The sequence below is a fragment of the Nelusetta ayraudi genome, unplaced genomic scaffold, assembly GCF_046127955.1.
Source record: "Nelusetta ayraudi isolate G7.1 ecotype Tasmania unplaced genomic scaffold, CSIRO-AGI_Nayr_v1 ptg000062l, whole genome shotgun sequence".
NCBI lineage: Eukaryota > Metazoa > Chordata > Actinopteri > Tetraodontiformes > Monacanthidae > Nelusetta > Nelusetta ayraudi.
Window position 1 is genome coordinate 40272 of NW_027466112.1, and position 27334 is coordinate 67605.

General features: G+C 49.2%; 1 protein-coding gene across 1 annotated transcript in view; it reads right to left on the reverse strand.

The window, feature by feature from the left end:
- The window catches only part of opa1 (OPA1 mitochondrial dynamin like GTPase), a 71693-nt gene that overhangs the window by 9535 nt on the left and 34824 nt on the right, over positions 1–27334 (reverse strand). The window lies entirely within an intron of this gene.

The following is a 27334-nucleotide window of genomic DNA, read 5'->3' on the forward strand; positions in this document are numbered from 1 at the left end:
ATGGTAACGGGGGGGGGGAATGGGAGCGGAGAAGTGCTTTTCATTCAAGGGAGTGAATGCCAGAGCTTCCACGCGCATCTGAGCTCGCAACGCGCGCCGCTTGGCGTGTCGCCCGAGCCGAGATGCATTATTCAAGACGCAAATTCAGCTCACACGAGTACAAAGTGCACTCTGGGCCAACCACCCGCTCCTCGGTTTGATAGCTCGCTGTTATTTTCACACACACTCACCACACTTGAGCTCCTGCTGCCGTGATTGACGCAAAGGGAAAAGGGTGTCGTCGATAAACTGCATGCCGTCCAGGGACAACATGACTGTAAAACATTTGTTGTGTGCTTACTCACGGTCAGAGAGTCTGCGATTACAGACAAGAGTAGTTCACAGCAAAGCTAAATATGACATTATGACCACCCTGGTTTTAGGGTTCAGTTCAGTGACAATATCTCGTAAACAGAAGTAGTGATCTTCTTCTTGTAAACTGAAGATCACAAACAACATAAAATGGGCAGATCCTTGAATGAACTGAAACAATTCTTATGACTTATATTGTATATTCTTAGGACTGAAATTTTTTGTGGTATGTTATAGTTGAAAATTAATAGGAGGATAAATTCATGTGTTAACTGAATATAGAAATGTTTTCAAAAGTGACTTTACTACAAGTGGAGTATTAAAGGTCTCATATAAACGAAAAAAAAAATAAAGTTTTGAAAGCAAGGAAAGATGCAGATTATATTATATTATATTATATTAATTTCAGGATAGGAAATATGCGCTTCCTAGTGGTCTAATTGCTTTATTCCACCATTTCCTGCACAGTGTTAGTTGTGTCGATGCCGAGGTCACTATAGTTTCTCTCATTTCTTCCTAAATCAGTTTTAAATTGATTACCGGACCCTCTGGACCACAAACACAGAAGAATATTAGATTTTTTTTTTTGTCTGTTTTTTTTTTTTTTTTTTGTAAATGGTGAATATGAAATCAACATTTTAAAAGTAAGCATCTGGCTTGATACAAACGTCAAGCAGCAATTATTGGATTTCATCTTTAATGAGGGACTAATTTAAATGAACCTTGACAGACACCCTCCCTCATTTGAATGTCCAACCTGTGTCACCGTCCTTTCAAACAAAAACCGTTCACAATGTAATGTTGAAAACAAAAATATGCAAATTCAGCCTTCTCTCTTTACTGCAGAGCAGGGGAAATTCATTTGAAACTGCAAGTTAAAATTCTCCTCAATACTGGATAGTTTTGTTTTTGTTTAATGACAGACTCATCTGGCAATTTCTGGGACTAAAAATGATGAAAAAATAAAATAGAAAAAAAAAATTGTAGAAGACTTGAAGGAGACTGAAATCAGTCAAAGTGGTTCAGACATCCAGACGCACTCTGCTTTTTGTTCTTGTTTTTTTTTTTGGACTGGACTGCCCTGCTTTTACTCTCCTGCTGCTGCCATGGAGCAGATAAGTGGGTTGGGATGGAATGGACGGTTGAGTTTCTATGTTCACTGTAAAACAAGCAAACTCGTTGTTTGTGTTCACCAGCTCAGTAAAACAAATACACAGGAAATGCTGTAGGGCATCCAAGAGCAGAAAAACACTTCAAGCTGCGGCTGAGAACTTCCAGCGTTCAAGAACCAATTCTCTTCTTGTCCTGACACACATATGCAACAGAGCATTGCCATATCCAACGATCGATATGATGTGAGGCACATCCACCATCTTGAACAATTTCAAAAGGAATACGAAACAATTCAACAGAAATGTGATTAGCGTTGCCAGAATGAACAATTGCAAACGTGCAGAATGCAGCTTGGCTTTTCATATGGTCCTTCAAAGGCATTTCGCAACCGGGCTGGCCCTGCTTTGACGTCCGCTGTACACGCAAACTATCTAATCGCACGCAGACCAGAACAAATGTTGCCTTTCTGCTGCTGCGTCACAGTAACACAAGCGTCTTTAAATTTTGCCTGCAGAAAAATAACGGAGCAGAGTCTGCAATCCGGCTACGTCCACTTTCGATATATATCTCCGAAAAGAAATCCTAAGTAGCCAAAGTCCTTCCACGTTTTACACCCCCCACCCACAACTTAACGAAAGGACGCCTATTCTGTGGGTGCATCGCAAATGAGGGGGTCAGACATGTTAAGGCTTGTCCTAAAACGGACACATGTTCCCTTTTGTCAGACGGGCTCCTTTCCCAGCCAGCGGATCAATGCGACCTGTCAGAAGTCACCCACTTGCTGTCAGGCCTCAGAGTGATGCGTTGGGGGGCGATGGGGGGGTGTTGAGCTGAGGTTGGGGGCGAAGGAGGGGTGGGTGGGGGAGGACAGCAAATTATGTCGTGGAATTTCAGAGTGCCGCTGGCATTTCGGCATTTTAATTTCCGAGGAGGCAGGGGGTCATGGTTAAGAATCAGGCCACTCGGGAGGTGGCCGCTGGCGTCCTGCAAGTAGCGCCGACTCCAGGCAGATGTGTCAGTTCCTGCTGCGTGATGCCAACTGTTGCTTGGAACAGTCAAGCAAGGGAGAAAAATCATTTCTCATCGAAGAAATCCGTAGAAAATAATAGAAATTCTAGTTTTTCAAACAATAATCTGGCATTGAAACATTTTTTTAAATCAATTTCTACTGAAAGACGTAATAAATAAATGGATTTAATATCCCATTAAAAACACATTTCCAGGCCTGATGGCGGCATCCACCCGCTACTGTGTCACACGCTGTGCAGTTGTCAGCAGTTGCGGCTAGTTATGCTGAGATTATCAGCTGTCACTCAGTCATACCCTGATATACTCGCCATGTGTGACCTACAGTTAGTGTTTTGGGCGCGTGGCCCGGCCAGCCTGACAGACAGCTGTCCCTCCTTGAGGTTTGAGCTCCAGCGCGTGCTTTTGTCCATTGGCTCCGAGGGACACGCGTCCCTTGTTAGAGCCCACCCTCAGAACAGGGCCTCCGCAGGCAAAGACATGCGGGAGGGGACGTCCGCTGAGGGTGCCCACTGACCGACACGACAAGGAGGTGCGCGGGCAGGGCTGAGAGTGCGACACCTGCCGAGGTGCCTAGAGAAGGTCAGCCGGAGGTAAGGTGAGGCCCTTGGCATGGTTCCGGCCGGGCCTCAGGGTAACGGCCAGATGATGACATCCTCGGCATGGCTGTGCTGGGTGGGACGGGTGGAGAGGGCGGGGGCGGACAAATAAGATAAGAAGAGGAGCGAGTCATCTGTCAACGTTCCAGCCACAGACAGAAGAGAGGAGCACAGGGGAGGTGGGCGGGGTTTGAGGGGGTTGATTGGCGGCTAACGGGGGGCAATGGGCGGGCAAGCTGTCAGTCAACAGGCCCAGCCAGGCCTGAGGCCCACCTGTTGGGTGGGGGGGGGGGTCGGGCAAGAATGGCCTGATGGGAGAAGCAGGATGGGGATGTTGTTTTTATTAGCATATAAAAGGAGTGTCGAGCCCTAATTTAGATCACCTGAGCGATAGCGGAGCAGGTCACCGACTCGGAGGCACGAGCGCGACCTCATGCATTTTATTGCCATTCCATATTCGGTCCACAAAAGACCGGCTATTACCATGATTAGGGGCAACGCCTCGGCAAAATATATGGCCGTCTCATGGTTTGAGCGCAAATAAAAGGTCTGTTGGTTTAAAATAAAAAGGAGCAATTATGTTTATTGTGTTTCGAGTTGTTGTCGTTTTCATTTTCAATTGTGACAGGGAACAGAAAATCATCCCACCAACATATACTGTAGGCAAATATGGTCTGTTTCAACCCAGCAGTTGGATTTTCCAATTTCCAACACAAAACAAAAAAAAAAACTTGACCTAGCGCTAAGCTACTCCACAGAACAAATTGTACATTCATGGAGACTTCCTGTACATATCAGAGATTCTTCTTCACCCTGAAACTCTGCAGTCTTACAAACACTCCCACCCCGCACCCCCCCAGAATTTCAGAGCTCACATAGATGATAACACCAAATGCAACGCGTCAGCAATCTCCACAGCAACAGTAACCAAGAGGGGCGGGATCTGCGAAGGGTCGCTTAGAGGTCGGAAAGTTGGAGGAACTGGAGGTCTTGAGTTTGGATTTCCGCATGGCTGCTTTGTCAACACTGGGTGAAGGTTGTGGTTGCGTTACGCCGGTAATGAGCCACAACTGTTCAATTTTCCAGTCCCTGAAAATTCGTACCGACGTCGTCGCCCAACCCTGCCTGCGCTCGTGCCGTCATCAGCTGGCACTTGCTGACGCTTGCCAAGAACAACAGCGGACGCTTCCATCTTTCCTTCCCCGCTTGTAAGCAGAACACCGTCAGCTCGGATGCCAAGTCAGGAGCGGATCCGTTTTCCCGACTTCTGAGGCAACGGTTGCTCTGTAGCGCGCGCCAACCAACACAATATGTCTGTATATACAATCAGGCAAATTACATGAGACCATTGGGAACTACTTTGACCCGGCTCTTTGTAGTCCTCTGCCACGCCCCCTTTCATATACGCAATACGGAAGTGCGGCACTCATTGCGGACCTCTCGCTGTGGTGTTTCCATTCAGCGGCTCAGACACAGAAACAAAGTACAATGTTCTTGTACTTAAGTGGATTTTTCAGGTATCTGTACTTGTACTTCTTTTACTGATGACTTTACTTTTACACCCTACATTTGTACACTATTTATTGTTCATTATGTTGCAACTATGCTGTTGTGTAGTTAAATACAAAAGTAGATAATATTTTAGGGGGAGATTATTTTAAAGGACCCCGGCAGTGACTGGGGTCACTGCTCAGTACGTTTTCAGTACAGGGAAAAATAAAATAGTGGAATAACACTGGTTATTGTTATTAGAAGTTACAGTTTGGTTGCACTGCAGTTGAAAAAGAAAAAGAAAACATTTAGAGTGCCAACGCTGTTGAAATAATACAGATGCTCATGAAGACCTTTGGTCAGTTCAGCCCAGATTATTCTGTCACAACTTTTTCATTTCTGCAAAATAAGCAACAAATGGATTGTTTCATGCAAAAAAAGCTGTTTTCACTTTTTACCTAAGTACACTTTAGAACCTGTACTTTCCTACTTTTACTTGTGTACAGGAGTTGAATCAGTGCTTTAACCACAGTCATTATTTTTTTTACACAAGTATTCGTACTATTACCTGAGTACAAAACGTGAATACTTTTTCCAATACTTTTTTGGCGGGGGTGGGGGGGAGGTTGTGGGAACGCGGGCCGACTTTTTTCCTTCCTGTCCACATCTGCGGCACGCTTCCTCCTCCGCGCGACGAGGCAGCTGTTGCACAGTAATCCCGGCGGCGCGGCTCCCCGCGCTGTCGGAGCGATGAAAAGAGCGGCGGCCCCTGTCCTCAGGAGCGATGCCTTGCGGGAGCTTATTTTGGTTGGGCTTGCCCAAATAAACACGGCGAGACCTTGCAGCCGCAGCTGCGGGCCTCTCCCTGGCTGACCTCCCCCGTCCTGTGACTCCTCCACTCACAGAGCGAGCGAGAGAAAACAAGCCAGCGCGCGAGAGAGAGCCAGCGAGGCCGAGCCAAAGCCTGCAGAGGTTAGAAGGGCCAAACGCTGCTTATTATCAGAGCCGGGTCTTTCCCACGCCTGCAGGCCCCCTCGTGTGCAGCCGGCGGCGTGCCTGACTTGCCAGAAAGCGTTGCGCTAACTCATCTACAGTCATCCTCCCACCGTGGCCGATAGTTGCTTTTTTTTTTCCCTTCTTCCTCTCCTGAGCCGGACGACTGAAGAGGTTTTATTCAGAGAGTTTATGTGCAAAGACGCGCAGCTTTCAAATCCAAAGAGGCCGAGCGGAATGCCGAGCGCCTTTCTTCTGTTCACCTCCCGCTCTCGCTCTCTCGGAACGGATGAGAGTGTGAATCTGGAGTTTGACAGCCGAGTAAATTGGACTAATGGGCTGAGCTCAATGGAGATGAAGGTCATAGTGTGCCTTTTTTTTTTTTCCACCTACGGCACCTACGGTGAGACAGCTGCAAACTGGTGCGCAACCAGCTGCAAGAAACCGGGGAAGGTCGTTGGGGGATTTTTACGGAGAGGGTCTCCAAAATATCCCAGGGCGACGTATTTATTCCGACATTAGAAAAACACAAAATACTGAAATGCGGCTATAGGCTTCTAAAAAAGTCGTTGGAGCGAGCGATTCTGAGGTGGAAAAAATGCCTGTCATAAAATTGATTAAACTCATTTAACCACTCGAGGTCCTGCATAGAGATCAGAGAGGATGATCGCGCACATTTAAGCGAGGCCAAAACAGCAACATCCCACTACTGCAACCAGCAAGGCATCTTAAACAGGAGGGTTTGATTTTTATCAATCAAATCAATAGGTGTTAAGAAGAAGAGAGCAAATACCTGTAACATGCCGTGTAGCAAGCAGGTCCATAAAGAAACAACACAGTTTGGAATACTCTGTCTAATTGGAGTCATGAAATTCTTCCATCCCATTCACCTCTTTTTTTTTTTTTTTTTTGGCTTTACTCTTAAAAAAACAGAAAATTGGAGAATGTTTGTATTTTGTAGCCTTGCAAGTTGCAGAATGAAGAAAATCAAATGATCGGTGATCTTGGTGGATATTTCTATCAGCGCCATAAAAGCCAATGGCAGTTACCGGAGGGGAAATGCATAAACAAAGGATTTGCGGATGCATATGTGTGACCGTGTATTTATTTATTAAACTCATCTATTTACGACGCCCACGCGCGTGGTGCAACGCCCACGACCGCCCACTGAATTCCCCTCCTACACACACACACACTCCCACGCACACCGTCCACCCACACACACACATCCATCAAGACTAATGAATGCTCAATCACACACACACACTCCCACACACACACACACCCCGGCTACAGCAACCTGTAGCCTCCCACACGCTCGGGACCCCCTGCCTCGATCTGTTTGCACTGTCAGCCTGATCCAGAGCTGAGTCAGCAATCATGTGTGTGTGTGTGTGGGGTGGGATGGGCTGGGGAGGGGGTCAGCTGCAGTCTCACCAGGACCACTGTGGCCTCTAGAGGGGACAGATGGGCACAGAGAGAGCTCCTGGGCAGGTAGTCATCCCCAGAATGCGGGGGCGTCTCTGGGGGGTCTCATCATGGGCTGAATGGCTCTTCAACGCCCCCGACCCTCCCCCGGCCGACACCCACAGAGACAGTAAAGACCGGGGCTGCTGCCGCTGCCACTAAAGACCGAGCTCACCCCTCCACTCCCCCCCCATGCTGAGCCGGTGCATGGCAGGGAGAATCGCCGCCCACGAGCACACCTGCCGGAATGCGCCGCCATGAATATGAAGTGTGTCGACACAAACGGGGAGGGGAGACGGGGATGGGGTGGGGTTGGGGGGGTGCACATCTGCTGCGCGAGGACGACTTCCTCTGTGAATACCGAGCGGACGATCCGACCAGAGAGCCGGGCTGAGTGAATCAGGCCCACCTGTCAGGCAAACATCAGCGAGTTTCGCAAGGGGAAAAGGAAAAAAGCAGTGGTCAGCAGAGAGAAGGCTGGGAAGAAAGTTAAGACTGGGCGTCAAGTGGCCGGGCCTTCATTCTGTCAGCGCCGCCGCCGCCGAGAGCCACGTCAAAAATTACACAGCCGCTTTCGGCTAACAGGCAATTACAGAGACGGGGGTCCGTGAGTGACGCCTGTGTGGGACTGGCTGGCACTGTCCTCACTGACATTAGCCGAGGTAGCCGCCGTTTCACAGCACTCGGTTAATTGTCAGACGGGCCGAGTCTCCCAGAGCTGGAACCTTTTTTCCTCCCTGGTTCCCCCTTGGAAGTGAATTATATCAAACACAATCATCCAGGCCCAAAATTGCCGTCTAATGGCGGTGGTGGCGGTGGCGGCGGCTGCTGACCGCTCGGCGGGCAAGCAGACTCCAGGGAGACGGAGGGAGAAGGGGGGAGAAAGAGGAAGAGGAGGTAGAGGATGAAGAGGAGAAGGAGGAGGAGGAGGAGGAGGAGGCAAGAAGCAGGTCTTGCCAGGGGACTCAGTCTGGCTCGGGCAGCCCGGCTCCATGGCACCGTGTCAGTGTCATTACGTGGGCGTGCGTTCAGGAGCAGTTTCAGCCCAGACGGACGTGACACACACACACACACACACACACACACACACACACACACGCGTGCCACGAACACTCGCACCCACACGCACACACGAGCGCTTGTCAGGAGGCCCACCCACGCCTGACACCGGAAGACTGCCAGGTCCTGACGCGGTGAAGGCGACAAGTTCGTCAAGAGACAGATCAGCGCCTTCTTGCCACATGTCAGTCACCATCCCTCATAATCAGGTCTCACTCCGCCACCCCCCCCCCCACCCCCCAATCTCGCCCCCCATCCTTTGAATATGCAAAACTAAGCATTTGCAATTAAGATGAACGAAGTGTAACCTCGGCACGTCGATCTTCTCGCAAAAAATGTAAATTGCTGGAATGTAAATATGCGACAGCCCTCGGACCGTTTTCCCTTCTGAGTCTTTACCAGGCGAAACAAAGCAGCAAGGCATGTTTGTTTGTTTGTTTGGTTGTTGTTGTTTTTTTTTTTAGTTATTAAGGCCTTAATGCACCCATGTGGCGCAAAGCCGTTCATAAAAACCCCAAGAATGAGTCATTTACGCAGAACCCTCTTGAAACGGTGAACCTCTGCGACCTTGTGCCTTGCGGTTTCCTCTGCGCCGGCTTAATCGGCCCCGATTTACCGTCTGTCCCAGCTGGCGGAGTAAACAAGAGGCACACTCGGGTAGGCGTCTACGAACGCGCCGGGGAGAGTGCAGGAGGTTTCCAGAAATAAACCGGAGCGCGCAGTAAAATCACAGCTGAGGGACGGTCAAGTGTGGCGGATTTCAAAGGCAGCTCGTAAAGGAAGAAACAAAAAAACAAATCTGCTTTTCAAATTCGTGAGTGAAGAAGCAAATGTGGCTCAGGTATTTTTTTTGCTGTTTTTGTTGTTGCTGTTGCTGCTTGCCTTAACACAGCCTAACTTAAGCCAACTCTGCCCTGCCATTTGTAGGTGTTGTCACACCACCAGTTCCCTGAAGACTGTAGACTGTGGATCGTTCCCTACAATTGTCGAAAAATCTCTTAAATATCACTAAAAGGTTTTAACGCTCTCATGAGGTAATTTTTCAGACATATAGAGGCATATCACGAAAGTGTCATGGCAACACTTTTTTGCTTTTACACACGTAATTCTTGTACGAGAATTACGGTTCACGCGCTTCACACCATTCAACGAAAACACCTGCAAATCGCAATGGCACTTTGGCGAAATTTTAGAAATATCGCTTTCATTTTGCGAAAAACTGTCATGAAAACGTGTCTTGTGTTGAGAAAGAAACAAAGCGACGAGGGTGAAAAGGAAAGAAGTGGGGGCCGTCGTACCACTCCAGAAGGAGCCGTTACGTCCGTGCATCACTTCACGTCTGCCGACTGCAAAGACCCACAATGACTCCTTCACGAAAGTGGTAAGCGCACGTGTTTCGGTGCTCCGAAACTCTCCGTCGCCACCGTGTACACTTCAAGAGCAACGCAGCAAACAGGATAATCCCTTGTCAACACGTCGCTGATCCTTGGATCGGGCTGCCCCTGAAGGCCTCCATCTCTTCTCTTCCTTCCTTCCCTCATCACTCCATCCTCGGGCCACCATGAGCTACCGACAAAGCCCTAATCCGTCAACTCCTGTCGGGGAAGGCCGCGCTGAGACGCCGGCCCCCTCCCGGCCTCCGCAGGCCGGCATTAGCCTAATCCACTGCGGCCCGGGCCTTTGCTCCATGAGAATGGAGCGGCCACATGGCTTCACCCCGCTTCTGTTTACTCGTCCCATCTGAGTCAACACATAGCAGGAGAGCGGAGAGGAGGGAGCAACGCCGCGCGAGTCCCTGAACCCCGGTGGCTGGGACCCCAGCTCGGAGGCCTTACCTCGGCTAGTGTTGCACTGAGCGTGTCTGTCTGGCAGGCCTCTCTCTGGTGTGGTAATGTAATCCCAGGAGCAAACACAGGGCCTCCCGACTTCTGAAAGGTGCGGCCTCCTGCCGATGCCTCCTTGCGAGCAGCGGCGCACTGTGATGACGGCCCGCATCTGTCAAATAAAGCAAGGTGCACAAGTGTTTGCACTGCGCCACACGCAAAGCTGATATGCACAGGTGGCAAAAGTAGAAGTACTTCTGTAAAGGTATGGATACTCGTGTATTTAAAAAAAAAAAAAATACTCTGGTAAAAGTAAAAGCACTCATTCAAATTCCTTTACTCAAGTAAAAGCAAGAAAATACAGGTTTTGAAATGTCCTGAATGAAGTCGTACAAACATAGTAAAAAGTCATTTTTAATGAGTGAAAAAAGAAACAATATATTCGTTGATAAGTCGAGGTACTAGGTCCACTCCAACTGACAACATCTAGAGCAATAAGTGAATCACTTATAACACAACTTGTATCTTTTATACACTAAAGTAATGAGCATGCTTTTCCAATGTAAAGAGTAGAAAGAATGAAGGCAGTAAAAAAAAAAAAGGAAATACTCAATTAAAGTACCTGTTGACTGAAAAATCGACTTTAGTACAATAACGAAGTCTTTCTACTTTGTTACTTCCCACGTCTACTGATATATGCTTGGGGGGGTGGTGGGGGGTTAAATCATGTATGTAAAGTGGGAGATGTTCGTTTTTACCGTAAAAGTGGTGAGTCAGCGAACGCAGCAAATAGCTCGGAGGGTTTACAAACAGGTTTTTGCAAACAGCCTCTTACATTACATAGACGCTTCGTCTTGTAGCCTTGTAGCGTACCAACAAAACGTCTCGTTTAAGTGATGAAACAAAGCTGAATGATATAAGTAAAACAACCCAGGAAGACTTTGCAAAACTCGGAAAGTTTGAGTCTGTAAAATGGATTCACGCTGAGCTGAAACTTCGGTGTGGGACAAGTGGGTGGAGATGAACAGTCAACATCGTGTGAAGGTTTTTTGTTTTTGTTTGTTTGTTTGGTTTTTTTTTTTGTTGTTGTTGGACGAATTATGTACATACTGGTGGCCGTGGTTGACTCTTCCTGGGCGCGTTGAACCGAGGGCGCCATGCGTGTGTTCCTTTTGGGAGGAAGCTGCTGCTGACCAGCAGCCTTTCTTCGTGCTCTTACGACTGACATTCAGAGCCAACAGTACCCTCTAGTGGCGGGTGGACGAACAAAAATAAAAATAAAAAGCCATCTACCAGAAAACCGACCCAATTAAAGTCAAACGACAGAATCTTGACGACAGGATGTGACGACAAAATAAACTTCTATTCCAATATGTAGTTTAATCCATACATACAAAACCACAGTGCCTCACAGAATAGCCACGAAGATGCAACACGATGACAACTGTGATGAAGTCAAGAGCTGTGGTAGGTTTTTAACCTAGACATGTATGATCCTAAATTAAAACCCAGACAAAGTTAGACAAACATACAGAAGGTGAAAAAAATACAAAATCTATTCATGTTTTAGAATAGTTGGCCCTTTTGTTTTGAAAGGGTTATTCCACGCAATAAATATTGTAATAATAATAACAACATCATGACACACATTACAGAGCCGTTTTACTATGAACAAAAGTGTTTGGTGTGTTTTTATCAAACTGTCCATAGAACTCATCAAGAAAAAAAACATCCTAAGTGACATTAGGAGACTGAATTTGTGAAGTTGCTTGGAAGAAAAAAAATAAAAAAAATGAAATGCTTAGAGACGCTGCAGAGAGCAGATCACCCAAACATCCAAACATAACCGCGGCTACAAACGAGAAGAGAGAAAGCCCCTAATGCATTCAGCGCTGCTGTTGTGACTGGAGGTAGTGGCTCGTCAATCACACAAATGACTCGATAAACGGAGGGAACTGAAACGTTTCCTTTGCAAAACAGCTTCCTCCTTTTTGAGCGGCTCGCGCCTTTTAGAACAGGGTGATTTAGCAGCAAATTGACCAGGGATCGCGGCGAGAGCTGCAGCGACTCACTGGGTAAACAGAGAGGAAAACACACCATGAGCCTGGAGGTGTGGGAGCCACGTGCAGGAAGAATTGAGCCTGGCTCTTATTTTCCCTGACGCCGACTCCCCGGATGACTCGTCCCTTCTCTCCTTTCCATGCTTGAGTTACCGTGCCTTCTCCCAGCGGGTCCCCCTTTTATTCTAAAGCTACGTGATGAGCACACGTCCCTGAGGGCCCATCCACACAGAGGTTCACATTCTCCGCAGCACATATTGTCTGGGCCCGAGACGATCAGACAAGGAATTCTGGCAAAGAGAGGGAGTTATTCTGCCCGAAGGGGAGAGGGACCTGGTGGTGGGATATCTCGGCGTCTCTCGGGGCTTTGTTGGCATCCTGTGCGGCTTTGTTATCAGCTCCATTTGGGAATTAGGGGGATATTCAAGGGGAATCCTGCGCTCAGGGTGTGGTGGGACAGACTTGGCAGGAAAATGAAAAAGTGAAAAAGAAAATAAATGTGCATTTGATTTGTGCTCCAGAGCAGAGGGTTTGTTACGGCGGTGTGGTTTAAATCAGGGTTGCTGTTTTATTTCTTTTTTTCATGTGCTTTTCAGTCCAAGACAGTAACAGTTTGACAAACGTTATGCTGACGATGGAGTTACTTTCACGTGAAGAAAACAGACTCGAGGGTCAAATAGGCACCAACAATGGATCCCTAAACCCCCTCGGCTGGCTTCTGTTTGAGTTGAGAGAAAGGCAGCTGATGGGTCCTGACAGTTAGTGATGGAAAGCGGTGGATGAATTCAGTCCATTGTGGACCAAAGTCCAGCGTGAAAGTGTTTCCCCGCCAGCCTGTCCAACTGAAAAGTCACTTTGTCAATAGTAACTTAAAACTTATTGTTGTTTTTTTCTCATAAAAACCATGGCAGGACCCAACAAATGTTAATGTAGTAAATCAAACCAATTCCATCAATAGCAATGGCCTGCCGCTGTGTAGCCTGTTACTGTGACTGGTTTGAAACAGTAGGCGCTTGGTGACAAAGTAAAGGAGGACACAGCTCCTGCATTACATAAATGTATTGGCCCGTGAGATGGAATGTTTCCCCAACCCAGTGGATTCATCTCATGTAACCATCTGCTAAAGAGCTCACAGACTGTGGCTGCAACGGAGAGGGAAACGTGGTAGGTGACTGGGTGAACCCTCATATCCCTCGCAGCAAATTTCAATGCGAGGCGTCCTATTGGTTGGCATGCGGAGACGGTGCCGTGGCCAGTTAACTAAACTCTTGCCACTGTAACTGTTCAGGCGTGAAGCTTCACAAGGCCGTCCACCGGGAGGAGACTCCTCGGATAGCCACCGTGCTAATCTCTTGAGCAGCAAACATTGTCGGCAACTTGTTGTAGTTTCTTCTGAGGTCTTAAAATGCAAGATGGACGGGGAAAGATTTTACTGCTGAAAAGCTGAGCAATCCGACGCTGCCTGATAGCTGTTTATTTCCTTAAGAGCGCAGCATCGTCGTCATTAGCTGCATTTCCATTACACCTAGAACTGCGCAAAACCGAAATATCGCATTAAAATACTGGTAATGGAAACATCCTAACTTTGTACAAAGACACGTCTGATTTTCCTCGCAACTTGTAACCTTGAGGGGGCGCCAGGCAGGGCCTGCAGCATTGACACGCCTTGACCCCTGCGAGCGCTGCCCGTCATTTGCGATGCAGCCCCCCCCCCCGAGGCCCCTCTCTCTCAGTGGCCCCCGCCACCCTGCACCTCCGCGGCTGCCGAGCAGGCAGCAGCTACGTTAAGCCCCCCCGCTGCCCCACGGCACTTTCACCTGCCGAGTAAAAGCATCCCGGATAATACGGGATCACCTTGCACCGCCTGCAGCTACGCTCAGCACACAGCTCACAGATGAGCAGCTGTGTATGTGTGTGTGTGTGGGGGGGGGGGTCTAGAAGCACTCGTGTGTGCATGCGACTGCATTTCATGGTTATATATCTCAGTTTTCTGTCTGAGCACCTAGCTTGATCTGAGGACGGCCCGGTCCTTGGCTCACCGTTGTTCAAAAGGAATTTTCCCATCAAGGAACCTGTTCAGAGGCCCTAAAATTACTTCACAGGCTAAGCTGCCCTTGTCCTGAGTCTAATCTAGCCTTTAAAGTCTTTAATCATTGTTATGGCACTCCCGGGCTCAAAGAAGGCAATAGAAAAATAAAGCCTCTCTCAGCAAGCATGCCCAAAACTCTCGGACACTTTCCACTCTGGCCTTTGTAGCGTTCGGGATTAAAGATTCATTTTTGCTGGGCGTGTGGTGAGATTCGTCCCTGGGAAAAGCCCTCACTATGCCCTCCTTTCAAGTCAGTCTCATTTTCAGAGTATCTAATGGTCATAATCGAGGCGGACATGCTGGGTGCGTGTTTGAAGCAGCGGTCAAGGAGCCCCTAATCCCCTCATAGACAGTTTGTAGTGGCGGCCCCCCCAATACAAGAGCTGATTTTTTTTTTTTTTAGCTCCCCAAGAGCTGATTTTGTTGCCAATTGCTGAGAATGAGGGTGGTGGATTTGAGTTTTGGGTCTTATGAATACACAACACACCCACTTCTACACAAAGGCGCCAATGTGCTGGCGGCAACCCTAAGGGTTCGGAAGAAAGGCGGCCAGACATTTCAGCGCAGGAGCGGATTCAAGAATTATGGGACGCGTTTTCGCACAAGCGCTCACATCAAAGTTTCAGAAATCAACAGCGGTCGATTGGTAGATGGAGAGGTGCGCTACTTGCTTGTTTTGTATCGTAATCACTTTTAGAAAGAGAGGTCACGAGAGGTCAGGGGCCACAATTAGTCAACCGCCAGCACCGTGAAAAAGACGCAAATGGAAGGAAAGGACTGTTGTTTATCACCATGACTTGCTTGTAATATTTTGGCACCTCCGTACTTTCTTATTCTTCAAAGCGACTCCAGCTGCTTTTCAAGGGAGTTGCTGCAATACAGTGTAGAGCAATCAGCTGACATTCTGTGACCTTCCTTTGTTGTGTGTTTTTTTTTTTATTTTGCTTGTATTTCCTGCTGCTGTTTTTGGTGTTTAATGTCTTGTGCAGCATCATTCAGCACCACTGTCTACCACAAATTCATTTTTTTTGTTTTTTTTTTGTTTTTTTTACCCGATTGTGGCTTCCCTGGTCAAATAAAGGTACTAATATTTTTTTCAATCTGACAACTACGTGGTGGAAACTCAACTGAGGCAAATTAGCAAACTAATTTCAGTGTTTCCGTCTTAAAGGAAGGCATCAGTGACGTGATGCGTATTTGCCATCCTTTTGATCGACATTATACAAAACAAATTCCTCGCACAAGACCTTTGTCATGTTAACTATTCAAAACCACGTCAGGGAAGTTTGAGAGAGTGCAACCAAGACACACAGGCCATTATCTGGCTCCACACCCCCTGACTGCAAACAAAGGACCGGACCAAGGCCTGTTTTATTATAACCACTGTCGTCTTTAGGTCGGCTTCCTGTTTTTACAAAATTATCTGTATTGTATATATATACTACTACTTTTACTTGAGTAAAAGAGCCCAATCAGTACTTTCACAAGTATTCTACTTAAGTGCAAAATTCTTTTGCCACCTCTGCCGGAATGACAAGATTCCACGCAAAGTAATGGTGAAAGAAAAGACAGCAGCTCAGCGATGATCTCCCCGCTGTTACGCTCTCCACTCAGCTCGGCAACAAAGGACCGGGCTCCTCTGCCGCTCATCAGATTACCGGAGTCAAGTGAAGCAGACATCTCGACACCAGTGTCCACTCCTCTCACAGCGAGAGGGCCGCGGAGAGCGGCGGCCGCGGAGATGCTCTCTGGGTCGGCTTCTTCTGAGAGACGGAGGCCCTCGCCGCTAAATGCTGGAGGGTCTCTTTGTAAGGGGGGAGGGGGGGGGGGGGTTGGTGGAGGGGTGGTGGTGGACCTCACCCTTCAAGCACCTGCTGGCCCCTCCACGGAGGAGAGGAGAGGAGAGGAGAGGAGAGCAGAGGAGAGGAGAGCAGGAGAATGGAGATGAGAGCAGAAGGGGGATCAGCGAGGACCAGCCGAGGCGGCCGGTGGAGACCCTCTCCATGCTCGGGCGAGGAGGATTCTGGGCTGCAGCCGCCCCCCCACCCCACCTCCATCCCCCACTACCACCTCCTTCCCGTGTTCTGCATCCCACTTCCCCCGTGTCGCCACGTCCGCCCCGTCCCCGTGCGTCTCGCGGGTTTCTGGTCCAGCGGCCCGGGACAAGGCCACCATTAACTGCGGGGGCTGCGCAGAGGGCACGTGGGACAAAGAGGCCCGACACGCTGTCCCTGCCCTCGGACAAGGCCCGAAACAAACGTTACAGGGTTGGCGCACAAGGGAATCATCCGGCCGGTGTCACTGAATACATTTACCTACCTCAGAGCCCTTTCAGCCGCCGCGCTTTGTTTTAGCCGGAGAGGAGGGGAGGGCGTGAATGGAGGGGGCAGGACAGGGAGGAGGCTGGTGGTGGTGGTGGTGGTGGTGGTGGGGGGTCATTGTGCTTCTGCGTGTGTGTGCGTGTGTGTGTGTGTGTGTGTGTGTGAGTTCAGCAGGGGAATAAAAAAAAAAACGCAAGAAGGGAGGGAAGTGAAGGGAAGAAATGAACGAAAGGAGCTCCAGGTTTCCACAGTGACCGCCAGAGCAGCGAAAACACCACAGTGTTTCTAAGGGGTGGTGTGTGTGTGTGTGTGTGTGTCTGTGTGTGTCTGTGTCTGTGTGCGTGTGCCCCCCCCCCCCCCCCCCGACAAGGACGCCAGGAGGTCTTGTTGATTGTTGTGTTTTGTTTTTCTTTTGGCTTCCCGCTCCCTCCTCTCCTCCTTTGTCTCTGCCGTCCTTCCTGGGGTCTTTTTTTTTTTTTTTTAAGGCTAATTGGAGACCTGGAGAGCAGAGCAAACGCCAGACAAGATGCTGTCTAAGCTCCTCGACTCCAGTTTGGTCAAATAATTAACAGGCAACAGAGGAGCATTCGGTGGCCGACAGGAGTGGAAGTGGCCATTCTGAGTGGCTCGCTGTTGTTGTGGTTTTTTCCCCCCTTCAAGTGTTTGACTTTAGTTTGGATTCCTCACTGATACGAGAGGAAGGACTGGAGTGCTGCAGGAGACACTGATCAGCAGCACTTTCAAAGCCTTGCGGAGGTCGGACCGGAGGTTTGCGGAGGCCTGCAGGTTTTAGGACGGGCGGCAGGCAAAGGTGCAGGAGTCGTTTACGATACGATGGCTGAACGTGACCGCTCACGGTCGTATAAACATGTATGTTTGAAAGGAGAAAGTTTCTTTTAGGGAAATTGTAAAAGGAGGCTCTACTTTTCAAGTCTAATGAAATAATGAAAACAGATTTGCCCTGAGTATGAATGTAGTGTGAATGAATGACGGTTCCAGCGTGAGGCCTATATACCTTCCAAAAAAGGTAAATATGAATATAAATCTATACTTTGCTTCAGTTTGTCGTTTAAAATGAGTAGATATTCTTTTTCACTAAATTGAATATAATGGGAAAAAAAATATTGAGGAAAAAAATGCCTTTCTCAGTTGCTCAGTCAAATTATTGGCTGTTTCTTTCCCGGTTTCCCCCTTTAATCTACGCTGGCGTGATGGGCAGCTTTTCCATTTTCAATTTCAATACATTTCAAATGCAAAGTGCACTTTTAACTGTACCAAAGACACTTCAAAGAATTTCAAAGAAAAGTAACAGTGTGATTAGACGGTAGACGCAAAAAAAAATCCACTGCTCGCGGACCTCCTCTGAATAAAAAGAAGAAGGAAAAAAAAAGCTCAAACTCCTCCCCCTGCCCCCCAAAGAAAGCAATTAGTGTGTCATTTCACCCATAATCCCTCTGGCTAATCTCCTCCAATCCACTGGGCTTGATTCAGTTATCTTTTCTCCAATATTCTAAACCATTTTGCCTTTGAGTTTTTGTGCCGCTCGCAGCGCGCCGTCCCGTCCACAAAGACCAGTCACTGAGCTATGACATTAAAGATATTGTTGAACAGGCTTCAGCCCAGTGGCAGCACCCCCTCCCCTTCCCCCCCACCGCCACCCTGCCGACTACTCCCCCCCTCCCCCCTCCCCCTCCCCCACACCTCCTCATTTGGCTCCCTGTGCGAGGAAGTGCATGTTTTTATCCTTGTCGTCATGGGGATGAACACACACACACACACACACACACACACACACACACACACACACACACACAGTTGCCTCCTCCTACATCAGGATTTCACGTGGGACACGTTGGCTCACCTCCCACCACATACGGAACTGCTTTCAGCACCTGAACTCTTGGAAATATGGGCCGGGGAAGTCTGTGCTTCCTGCCGCTTTCACGGTGTCACGGGATGAAAAAGCAGCCGTGAAAGGAACGGACGACCTTCCGCTTCACTCAGTGTCACCCGCAAACCGCAGACACCCTTTTTTTTTCCTTCTCCCTCTTCTCGCTCCTCCAGGGAGCCACGTGGAAGCGATGAGAGCGACGACGGGGTTAAACGCGGCCTTTGGAAAAATCCGCCGGCAGCAGCAGCAGCAGCCTCGGGAAGACGCACGCCGTACATCATCCGCGGGCCGCGCTTGGGAACGTGCGTGCGAAGACGGTGCGCGCTGTTAGGCGGCGCTCAGCCGCCCACGCGAGAGCATGAAAATGTAGCGAGACGGGAACGCGAGGGTTCGGGGTGACGAGGGATTCGGGTTGGAGATTCGCTGGAGAAGCAAGAGAGGCTCAGCGCTCAACGACTCGCTTCACCCTTTAACCTCAGAGCTTCAAAGGGCCGGCGTTTTAAACTGTGTTCACATCTTTGTTTCCCCATCTCACACTCCAGTGGAGCAGACCAGCATGCTTGGTTATAACGCCACAGATCTACGGGCAACGGCATGTTCAGCCCTCTCTCAGAAATGCTCAGCTTGCTTTTAAAAAGAAAAAACACAGTTTGCTTCGAACCTTCTCCACGGTTAAGTAGAAGTCGACATAATAGTAGTAACGATGATCAGGCATGGGGGGCAGAACAAATACCCAATGGGGGTGTTGTTACTCACCAGTGAGGTATCAGTACCCTCTGTGACATCGCAAAGGGCCGATTTCCAGAGAGGAGCATTTTGGGACACACCTTCTTCAAGCCAAAGAAGTCAAAAGCAAAATAATAAAATAGTTAATAGCTATTAACTATTAATAGCTAATAGTCAAAAGGTGGTTAGCACTGCAGCAAGAAGGTTGTGGGTTCGATTCCGGGCCTGTGTGGAGTTCCCATGTTCTCCCTGTGTGTGCGCGGGTTCTCTCCGGGTTCTCCAGCGCTTCCTCCCACAGTCCAGAAACATGCACGCGAGGTGGATTGGAAACTCTCAATAGTCTGTCGGTGTGTGTGAGTGGTTGTTTGTCTCTAAGTTCTCCCTGCTATGAACCGGCGACTTGTCCAGGGTGCCACCCTGCCTTCGCCCTATGACAGCTGGGAGAGGCTCCGGCAGAACCCTGCAGCCCCGAGCTCAGGAAGAAGCAGGCGTTGCAAATGGATGGATGGATATTTGACGCACACTGTTGCATTATTGAGAGGGTTAGCGAAAATTGCAAACTTTTCAAAGAGGAGTTTACGCCATAGGAAATAAACATTAATGCAAAGCGCCATTCAACAGTCACCACAGGTCCCATTGTGGGAGACGTCTTGAAAGAAATCAGACAGCAATCTGAAAAGCAGGCCCGGTTTCAGCATTCACCACTGCTAGAAGGCAGCGGCTTTTGTTGTTGTTGTTGTTGTTGTTGTTGTTGTTGATGTTGTTTTTTATACATCGGCTGCAGTTCTCAGTGAAATGACTGTGTGCCAAGTGGGTGTCAAATCTGGCCCAGAGAAAAAAGGCCGCAGTGCCAGAACTGGTGTGAATGCATCCAGAGCGAACCTTTATAAGCCAACGACCAAAGGAACTTAAGGAACAGCCATCTGTCTCGCGCCACCCCCCTCCTTTATCACTCATGGGTTTTTCTCTGTCTCTGGCAGTCCGTCTGTCTCTCAGCCGAATAAAGAAATGGAACAGCCAAAAAAGAAAAGTCCGCCGGACCCTCGCCCTAACCTCGAACGGCGGGCGCACGTCAAAACAGGCCTTCATTTGTCCTCCCCGAGACGCCTCCTTCAAATCTTCACTCGGGCTAATTGAGTTTGTCCGTCAGGCGCTCATTCACTGTCAGACGCTGACGTTGTCGACAAGGGAGGCGAGTCGTGCCGCCACAATGTTTCCCGAAAAGTCAACACCGGGGCCAGACATGCACGCAGACGCGCATAAAAACACACACACACACACACACACACACACACACCACAATGCAGCGCCGAGGGGTCTGGGACATCCCGCAGACAGCATCCTGTTCCCGCTGAATGGCTCTTGTGTCACAAAGGGACAATTTGGCTTCTCCTCGGTCCCCCCCCCCCCCCCAGTCTACCTGCGTGGGATCTTGAACGCCTCCCTCGCTGACTTTGTGGCCCTCGAGTTTTGTTGTTTTTTTTTGTTTTATTTTGGTCTCTCTCTCTCTCTCTCCCTCTCTCTCTCTCTCTCTCTCCGCCCTCTGCCCGCTCCCCCCTTTCTCCTTTCTCCTCGTCTCAAGTGGTCTGCAGAGGGTGTCCTGGGAACCTGGCTGGGTGCCTCGCCGACAGCCCTCCCTCACCCCACCCCCCAGCCACCACCACCACTACCGGGAACACCCACCCTCCCACTTCCATCTCCTCAGGACAGACAAGTCCAAAGTTATTGGCCTACTGTCCAGACACTGGGTCGCACTCTCACGGACTGCATGAGCGCACAGTGACATCTTGAAGTTCCGTTGGCTGGCTAACGTATGGACGCAGGCAGCACAAAAAGGAAATGTGAGCAAAAACAGAAAAAAGTGAAACCCCGGAAAAAGCCTCAAAACAGCAACAATTCAATGATGATGAAGGTTTACCGCTATGAAGTAAACTACCAGTCAAAAGTTTAAATTTAATGTCATTTGATTCTCATGACTATTGACATTGTAGTTTCTCACTGAAGGCATCAAAACTACGCGCGAACACGCACAGAAGCATGTAGGAAACAATAAAAGTGTAAATTCTTTAAAATAGCCACCTTTCATGAAGAGCATATTTAGAGTTAATTTAACGTTTTTCTCCGCTGCATAATGACATATATCTTGCTCATGTATTTGATCTATTCAGTATATATATCTGCAGCCAAGTAAAGTTGTAAAGGTGCGTCCAAACTTTTGACTGGTAGTGCATCTCCAACCCTTCTCTGAACCAAACAGAAACAGTCGGAAGTCTTACTGGAACATATTATGAAATATTACCCACAGACAGAGAAAACTTGCAGGAGTGTGAATTTGCATAAAATCAACAAAAAAAAAGAAAAAGTTTTCCAGCAAAAGAAATATGCTTAAACAAATCATGTTGCCTATATCATCGTCACGCTTATCCCCATTTAGGTATTCATGTAAATCTCATGGACACTCCTGCTATCAAAGATGTCTTTCACAGATGTCAACTGATCTCAATCTGAAAATCAATCAGCAACAAGTGCCGGTGCGTATCACTGGGGAGCGTTTGAGTGGAAGCCTCTGCCCTGGATTGGTGAAGCGGTATGCTAAGCTATCTGAAGCCTTCATCCAGGAGCATTGCCCGACTGCATTTGCCCGACAGCAACTGAGTTAAAAGTAGGAATTACGGTCATCCACAGAGTCTGAACGCTGCCGTAATGTCTTTGTCTGTGGTGCAGTGTGTCATAGCTTACAGTTTGTGAGCCTGCATCACGAGTAGAAGTGTGACTGGGAATGACTCAAACCGCTGTTCGCTCCACATCGCGAATGTTGGACTGTCTTTGTGATTCAGTGCGTGTGCACGAGGCCTCGTGCGTGTGTCTGAACGCGACGGCAGGCCCCAGGTCCCACACACACCCTCCCCTCCTCCTGCCCTCACCTCCCCTCACCTCCCTTCCCTTCCCCCCCACCCGAGGATCCTCGCTCATTACCCAGAGGTCAAAGCCCACGCCTGGCCACTTCCTCCCTGACCTCCCTCAGGAGAGCGGAGCATGCTGGGCCGTGGATCACACGTGCTGGTCACAAACAATCCCACTTCCTGTCCCAGTTTTGGCGTTAGAGGCGCGCACACACACACGCACACACACACACACACACACACACACACAGAAAAGACGCGTACGTGGAGGGAGAGAGAGAGAGAAAGAGAGACAGAGAGAGAGTCTGGATTCTATCTGCCACTCGCTGTGCGCATTTCCTGCGGTCTCACGCTCCCTCTCGGTCCCTCTGTCTTATTCATTAGCCTCCTGACTATTCACCCCGGCCCAGCCGGCCCAGTTCCAGTACTGGGAACAAAATACACGCCGGTCATCTCGTTCCAAATTTCCTCCCACACTGCTCTGGATAAAGACATGAGTCACATGGGCCTTTTTCTTCTTCTTCTTCTGATCCCCACAATAATAAACTGGCTGCACATGTAGACGAATGCAGCCCACTGGTTTTCAATGGAAGAAATCTTGAGAAAAGTCTCAGTCAGACTTGCTAAATTTAGGAATCCCTTCTGAAGACCCTTCAGCATTCTGTTCATCAGGTCTTCTCACACTTTCATGCACGGCAGCCTGGGATTATTAATTCCAACAACAGATCAATTTCAACACACGCTCACTTCACATCCCCGGACATCTGTCACTCTGGAGTGTTAACCAACAGGAGGCATGGAGCACCCCGAGAGGGTCTTTGGAGCAACGGTGGGCAGAGTGAAGAAGGGCCGTGCTGAATAGCGTCTTATTGATGCCAGATGGGCATTGTGGGATTTGCGCCGAGAAAGAGGCCTTGCGCAAACATTATTGTTTACCGGCTCCTATTGTCAGTCGGACGTCTGTCGTAATCGTCGTGCCCAAATTGGACGACATCAGCAGGGGTGACGCTGCCTCGCAGCCTCGCAGCCTCTGCGGAACCTTTGGCCTGACCGCCAGTCCTTTTATCATCGGTCAGCGGCCGCTATAATGACCCTCCAGGAGAGTGACCCTGTGACTCACAGCGGGGGGGTGGGGGGGGGCAGGCAAGCCTAAGCTGGGTCAGGGCATTGGAGGGCTGGTGGTCGGAGGGCACGGCGCTGGTGTGGAGGCCGGTCCTGGTCGCTGACTATGGGACCTAAGCCTGACCCGCTTCCCCGCTGTGAGGTCAGACCCAGGAGTCCAGAAGACCAGAAAGCCCCCCGACAGAGAACAAGGGACGAGCGGCTATTGAGTTTGGGCCGCGGTGGCGGCGAGCGGCGTCCGGCTCAGTGCTGACCACTGCGGGTCAGCCAGGCCGCTCTCCTGCTGCTGGCCGCGGATCCGAGGGAGAGAGCAGCCGCGCTCATTAGGGGAGGCTTTCTGCTCGGGAAAGATGTGTGAAAAGTTCCAATTAGCTGGAATTAGGCAGCCCCCGGCGCACTGACACCCCGATTTATCATATCGATCAGACTCCCGGGCGTTTGGTCCCATTCCTCGTACTCACGAGGGCGTGAGCGGCGCGAAGCAACACAAGCCACGCAGAACTAACGCTAAGAAAATCCAGATGGCGACTGTCGTCGAAGTCACGGGCGCAGAGGAGGTCGCACAGCTGCCCAGTGGCCACTTTAATGCAGAAATAACAAACTGCACAGTGACACACTCACACACATCCACTGTGGAACTTCACTGATGGTCACATCTGCACGGCTGATGTGCCTTTTTGTTACCGGTGCGTACTCAATGTGTTAGAGTGCATGAAAGTGTTTCACACACACACACACACACACACACACACACACACACACACACACACACACACACACACACACACACACACACACACACAGATGTCATCGAAGCCAGAGGGCTGCTGGTTGCTGTCGATGATTAAACTTGACTGAGAATTCACTCGTTGCCACAAATGATTTGAGACATTAGTGGAACATTTGCAGCCGTAGAACCGCATTTTAATTAACAAATTAATGAATTGTGGCACGCGGATGGCAGAGTTATTCTCTGGAATCTCCCTCCTCCATCTTGGCACCCTCCAACCAAGAGTGTTTTCAAGTGGTGTGAGGATTGGAATGGAGTACAAAAACAATTACGAGTCTTTTCAGTTGTGGCCGCCGCCGCCGCCGCCGCTGGTGAGATCAGCGATGATGCTGCAGTCGCACCAGTTTGATCCAAACTCGATCTTTTCATATTTACAAGATCAAGAACAAAAAAGATGAGGGGAAGAGTTGAGTCACACTCTACCGTGCATCACAGTTCACCACAAAGTGATAACACGCAGAGAGCGTTGCACCTCAGACCAATAGGAAGCTTAGCCTGTTAGCAAATGCTTTCTGTGGGCTCCTCACCAGACAGATTTGGGTTTTTTTTTTTGGGGGGGGTGTGTCTCATTTTGCAAAGGTAAGCAGAATTTGGTTTCTTGAGAACTTTGTTTGCATCAGATATTTAATAAATGATATTCATCTGGAGAGGGAGGTTTAGTTTTTGCTTTCCTCAACGTCTCACTTCCCCCCCCCCCCCTATAATTCTCAATCCTTTGCTGGAAAATTGGGGTCTTCATGGGGGGCAGGGGGCAATATGAATCCATCAGACAGACTCATAGACCATCATTACCAGAAATGGTGAACTCCAACAAGAAGACCGTAGCCTGGTGCCAACCGGTCATCACGTCGCCTTGCACCTCTGCAGAGAAGAGGGTTAAAAGGGGGGGGGGGAGAAGGCAGTGAGGTCAGAAGGTCAGCTGATAACGGCAGAGGACAGGTTCTGCCTTGTTCCGTGAGACCCCCCCCCCCCCTTCTGTCTGTCTCAACCTCCTCCATCCGTCCATCCATCCCCTGAGCTGCACATCCATCTCCCTCTGTCGACGCCATGTGACTCAGCTCAGGCTTGGGAGAGGAAGCCGCTGTCAAGATAGGCTCCTTATCACAGCCCGGCCGGCCCCTCCCGTTCCCCTCATCCATCAGGCGAGCGGCCACCTGGACGACTGCTGACCCTCGCTACAACCTAATTGGACGGGAAGGCAGAGAGGACACGCAGGAGTGGAGGAGATGAGATGAGATAACGAGGCGGGCCAGCCAGCCGGCCAGCCAACGCATTCCTGTGATCCAGCGTGTTTTCTTCATGACACAGCCAGTGTGAGAAGATCCAACTGCAATGCAGCTAGGTACACTCCTTTATTTCCTCAGAAATAATAATAATATTAAAAAAAAAAAAAGAATCTCTTGTGTTTGATGATTTTACCGAGCCAATCAGCGAAAGATAGAGAATGCAAAACCCCTTTCCAACTGAAGAGAACCCCAAGGCGCTGGTAACGTGCCTCTTTTGGAGGGAACTCAAGATGTCTATCATTTCTCTCTCATGAAAGAAATTGCACATCGGAGAGAAAAAAAAAGGAAAAGCAAACAAAAGGTCAAAGAGGATCAAATTCAGCCGGCAGGCTAATTTTTCTCCAGAGTTCAGGTCAAACTGGTCTTATCGAAGTCGCCCCCTACTGTACGTTCGTGACCCCTGGAAGTCTCGGAAGCCCTCAGATCTCCTCCGAGACCCCCTTCTCGCTCCCACACACCCCGCTATGTTTGTTTTGCTTATATTAGCACCCCGGAGGGCCCCGAATTATGGATCAGCGGAGGAGCATCCATCTCCATTCAGAGCGAAGCCTCCCGCTCGTGCTGAAATAAGTGGCCAATTAACTTGGCGACGACCGAGTGTGCTCGTCCCCATCTGACTGCAGATTAATGACGGGCCAAGGCTTTCCCTCACCGAGCCCATATATCAGAACCGGCAACTAGGTCGCATGATGATTAAACATCCGGATGGCCGCGGCCTCCTGGGGCCCGGCCCCCTGCTTCACCGTGGGCTCCGATTGGACTTAATTGCTGGCGTTTCTGTGAGCTCCAGGAGGAGGATAAAGAGACGAGTCCGCTGGCAGGTTTTCTCAACCTGTGAGGTGACAAGAGCTGCGGAGTCTGCGGCAGCGTGAATATCGAAAAGTCTGTCTTTGAAGAGGGCTTGTAATCCATTGCCAGAGGTGGCAAAAGCATTCACATTCTGTACTATTAAGTGCAGATACACGTGTAAATAAATACTCTGGTATTAGGGAAAGTACTGATTCAACTTCTTTACTGACTAAGTAAAAGCAGGAAAGTACACGTTACACTAAAATGCACTAAAAAGGACAAATGCATTTGTCGACAATTTTGCAAAAATAGTCTTGTCCTGTCGGTAGCCGTCTTTTTTTTGTATTTTTTTTTTTTTTTTGCAGGGGGGCTCCATCAGAGAGACGTTACCGTGTTGTCACACGTCAATGTTTACTGTGGCCATCCAAAGTGATCATCTGAGAGCCGTATTCTCACTGAGGCCATCGGCTGCAGGACAGGCCCGAGGTGTCATTACATCACCAGAGGACAGTACTTCAGGCGCGTGATAACAGGTCGTTTTATATGGTGAGGGGCTATATTTAGACGGCTGCGGGCTCCAGGATGAGTGAGTAATAAGGTATGATTGTTTCAAAGTGCTATTTAAAGCAGTTAGCGAGCAAAGTTTTCCTGCCAGGGTAAACATCCTTTCATATACACCACCGAAAAATGACACTCTTGTTTTGAACTGAACAGTTCAGTTTGAGCATGAATAAAAATCCATATGTATCCACAAGCACGCTTGGGTCTTTGTCTTCCTCGCAGAGCCCGAAAACACTCGGCGCCGGTGCCTATCGGCAGCGGACAAAGAGACAACTCGCTGGTGAGTTTTGAAGAGGGTCTTTTGAGACGTTCCAGCGTGCTCCCGCAAACACTTCATCACGTCTCCCGCCCCATTGATCAGTCTGAAATGTGATTAGAGCATGTAGGTGAGAGCCGCCTGATGAAATTAGTCCCGTGGGCAGATGTAATAGAATTAGAGTGTGTGGGTCAGTCGCCCAGGGCAGCCGGGAGCGCTAAGTGTATCAAAAGCGTGGCGAGCTCTCTCGTTCTCCTGCCCCCCCCCCCCCCCCCCCCCCCTGCTAATTGAGTCCAGAGTCAACAAGTGGAGGCTGAAGCCCGTGTGTGTGTCTGTGCGTGTAAGTTATCCGACGGCGAAGCTACATCTGAATTCTCGATAAACTTCGCCAATTTATTTTTTTCTGCTCTGTGTTTTCTGTTTTAACTTTAAGGGTTAACATAGTTTTGTGTCATTTTTGAACCAGAGCCAATGCAAAACCTGACGCTTGTTTTAGAACTGGAGCACCTGACTGAGGGTGAGACAGTCGTCCAACAGGCTGTTTCAGCTTCACACTCTAGTTTGTTTCCCAATCTTGTCCGGCGCATCGTTTCTCTGCAGGAGAAAGTGGGGATGAAA